At 54.1% G+C, this 3,900-nt stretch overlaps 2 protein-coding genes across 2 annotated transcripts in view; one reads left to right on the top strand and one right to left on the bottom strand.

The window, feature by feature from the left end:
* LOC113208569 (oocyte zinc finger protein XlCOF6-like) overlaps positions 1–3,519 on the bottom strand; it is a 45,690-nt gene extending 42,171 nt beyond the window's left edge. The window contains exon 1 of the mRNA XM_052265189.1: positions 3,376–3,519. The gene's annotated coding sequence lies outside the window, so the exon portion shown is untranslated. The remainder of the gene's footprint in view (positions 1–3,375) is intronic.
* LOC113208578 (protein tincar) overlaps positions 1–3,900 on the top strand; it is a 145,006-nt gene that overhangs the window by 134,457 nt on the left and 6,649 nt on the right. The window lies entirely within an intron of this gene.

Below are 3,900 nucleotides of genomic sequence, written 5' to 3'. Positions count from 1 at the left end.
GCGGTAAAGAGAGGAGAGGAGGGAGAGGAAGGAGAGAGCGGTAAAGAGAGGAGAGGAGGGAGAGGAAGGAGAGAGCGGTAAAGAGAGGAGAGGTAGACGGGGATGAAGAGGGAGGAAGACAAAAATGTACTCTGTTATTGATGCTAACGCACACCAGGGTTGGAAATTTCCAAAATTTTCCGGGAAATTACCGAAAAGATCGCCGAAGGCTGCTAGAAAATTACGGAAAACTTCCAGAGTCTGGGAAATTTTCCATTTTTTCCGGAAATTTTCCGACGATTTCCGAAAACCTGCCTAGGGCTTCAAACCCTAGAGAGCACACTTTGAAAAGAGTCGCCGAGCTACATTATGATCATGCATTTATTTCATTTCATACTAGATTCTCGTGTCGGACGGTATTAGACGCGGAAAACATTCATTTTGTTGCACACATGGCGCGGCGGCCAGGGCTGCGGGGGTCATACTCGTCTGACGCGCTGTATGGCCCGTGATGGAGTGCTCGGTGTCTAGACCGCGGCGGCGGCGCTGTTCGGCTGCCCCCCCCCCCCCTACACACACACACACACTCACACTACCGCGCTGAACAGGCCCGCGGGGCACTCTAATGGACAGCCGAAGCCAACACCTCCGCTCTGGCGAGCCCGGCGCGAGCCGGCCGGCCAGTCTGCGCTGCGGCTGTGCGGTTGCGGCCAGGCCACTGCTGTTGCTTGGGGGGGCTCACAGGGGGGGCTCTCCTCACGGGGGCGGCCTGACATGGACGCGATCGACAGCCGCCGCCCGGTCCGGTACGGTACAGACAAGGAAGGGTGAGCGCCCCTGCTGCCCCTGGAGGGAGAGTCAGAGTGGTGCGGAGAGCCATAACGGGAGCGCGAGCGAGGTGAGGAGAGTTGAGAGTATAAGAGGAAGTCGGGATATTATCGGTCCCGGTCTCAATGAAGAGCGGCAGGTATAAGGGGTCGGGTGGAGGGGGGGCGGCATAGCAGCATCCTGTAGCTATCTGCCTGCCCGGGCAGCCCTTTGATCAGCTCCCGTGTCCCGATTGGAATGGTTGCCTGCTTGGCGGGGCGTGGCTCGGCGTGGCGGGGCGAGGGGCTGGGGCTGGCCCCGGGCTAGTTACAAAGCAAACCACCTCGTTAACAGCCCGCTAAAACGCCCTATCTGGCTGCTGCGGGCGGCGCGGGGGGCCCCGGGGCCCCGAGGGCGACATGATGGCGGTCATGGCGCCCCGGCCCAGCCCCGCTCCGTCGCAAATACAGCGGAAACGATCAAATGGACTATGGCGGCCACATGGCGGGAGGCGGGAGCAAGCTCCCGGGACTGTCGTCGTGTCCTGGATCGGCGAGGGTCTGCGGCAGGGCAACCCCCGTCGCACACAGCACACCCCCTTCCCTTCGTAGAGATGATCTCCGCATCCGCGTTCCTTATCAAACGAGCAAGAAAGTCCCTCTGTTTGCGTAGAGCTCATGCCGCGATAGTGAGGAGTAGGGTTGGAAAACCTGGAATGTTTCCGGAAAATTTCAGGAAAAATATTCCGGGGAAAACGGAAAATTTCCGGGAATAATGGAAGATTTTCCAGACTGGAAGTATCCCGTTACTTTTCCGGACATTTTTCAGCAATTTTCCTAAACTTGTCCGGAAAATTTTGGAAATTTCCAACCCTAGAGCGGGGAGGGTGGTAAGTCAGCGGGGGGAGCACTACTACATAGGCGCGAGGGAGAGTTTTGGGTATTATTGTGGGTAAAGCGCGCGCAGCTCTCCCCCATCCCCCTTTGCACTCATATTTCACCACCGCCCACCACCACCACGCCGCCACGGGAGGGCCCTGCCCTGCTCTCCCCTCTCCCCTCTCCCCTCTCCCCCTCTCCCCACATCGCCTTTGCAGCTCGCCGCCCCCGTTAGTAAATTACTGTTTATAGTTGCCGAGCTCGCCATTAATTATCGGCAGAGGGAGAGAACGAGATACTTAGAGGGTCTGGCAGGTGAGCGACAGGGGAGAGCTGCTGCTCTTCTCTCCATCGAAAAACACAACCGTGATAAAGCTACCTCAGCCAAACGGGCGAGGCGGTAGCGGTAGAGATTTTAAATTTTCCGCAAAAGTGTTCCGAAAAAATAAAACATGTTTTTCCCGGAAATTTTTCCTTTAAAATTTGAAAACACCAAAATAAGGAGCTTTTGACCAAAATTTTCGCCATTTTTACTTTTTTTGTTTTTTTCCGCAGCTTCTCCTGGGATTTTTCCGGCCTTCAAACCTCAATATACCCATCGGCCTTTATACGGGGGCATACAATCAGTGTGGCCTGCCTCACGGAAATGACACACGGGATCGGGATCACATTGACGAACAATTAAAATTACCTTGCCTCCGTTCTTTGTTTTTACTGATTGTTTTTCTTTTGTGAAAAACAGATAACCGTCAGAATTCAGAGAGCTTTCATACAATACGATACACGAAATGAGATGATGCGGGATTGTTGAGGAATCCTCCGACGCTTCTGGATTTTACGTTGTTTTTTTTTATAGCAACCTGTCTGTTACGTCAGCGATTGACTAATTAAAGCCCTGTTTAAGCCGGCGAATTAATCAGCCCGCTTTTAATTAGCGTTTCGTTGCACAGGATGAACGGAAATGCCCCGAGTGAGCGAGAGTCAGAGACGCGCGGGGGAGCCGGGCGGGGGGAGCGAGACAGGGAAAACAGAGTGGAAGGGAGAGAGAGAAAGAGAGAAGGACCGCGCCGAGCGCGCATCGAAAACAAGTATTGAAACAGGAGGGAGGTGGGGAAAAAATATGGAAAGATCCCCGCGAAAATAAAAGGAGTACATCCCAGACCAGAGCGGGGGGTGGGGGGGGTCACACGAAGAGCCGAGTGGCATCGGCTGGAGGAATTAAAATATTTGGCAGCCGCAGAGCCGGCGATGGGATATTGAACACCAACACCCCTCGCCCTCGCTTTGAGCTCGTCTGCTGGAGGGTGAGGAGGAGGGGGAGGGGGTTAGGATTGTCGTGTGCAATAGTGCAGTGAATACGGAAAAGCGGCACATCAGTATGCACCAGACTGACACAAATCTGCGCTGCTCCAGGCGACAAAACGACAGAAAAACAAACAGACACTGGTAGTGACGAGTGCGAGAGGTTATATTCGCGGATGGAGACTGGGCGCCCCGGTGAGGTTATTGAGGGCCCGATGGACAGCAGGGATTCGAGAGTACACCAACCTCAAGACAGTTCCCCGAAACCGAGAGAATTTAGTTTGCTGGAGCACATGTTACCTCGATGTAGGAAATTATGAGCCGACACGGAACCCTAACCACAAAAAAAGAGTCTCTGACCGTGGCTGCATGCGCCGTGCGAAACTGTCAGAATGTGGTAAACACTCACCAAAGGAGTCCCTCTCAGGTGTCGTGAAACAGCAGTCGAATGTGTCGTCCTTTCCACTCAACTATGAGAGAAAAAATACACTAGTCGTAACGCGGAGTAGGAAGCGACCGACGCCGACGCTGGCACGAACAACAGGTGGCTGAAACTAGTCGTTGAACGGGACGGAAACCGGAAACGGAACGCTGCGGGGATTGAGGTGGCAGTCGCAGTGGCCGGGATGCGACAAAGCGGACGGTTCAAGAGGATCGTGTTCAGAGCTGTGTGATCGGACGCCAAAATCAAGATGATGGAATAGTATCATTAAAGTGGACTTCACTAAACTCGCGAAGCACTAGCTCGCCTAGTCGAAGTTCCTCATGTACGCGTCTCCAAGCTGGAACACCGATCGCACGGGTACTCGTACCCATCCTGACTTCCCCGTCTTGGAGCAACGAACTAATTGAGACTTCGGTACTGGTAGCGGAGCAGGGAATCTCACAGCGGAAACCGCGAAAGTTTCCGCGCCTTGCTACTCACATTTATTTT

This window comes from Frankliniella occidentalis, unplaced genomic scaffold (genome assembly GCF_000697945.3).
Source record: "Frankliniella occidentalis isolate FOCC.00 unplaced genomic scaffold, Focc_3.1 Scaffold24, whole genome shotgun sequence".
Classification (NCBI taxonomy): domain Eukaryota; kingdom Metazoa; phylum Arthropoda; class Insecta; order Thysanoptera; family Thripidae; genus Frankliniella; species Frankliniella occidentalis.
This window is presented reverse-complemented; position numbering and strand designations above follow the sequence as displayed.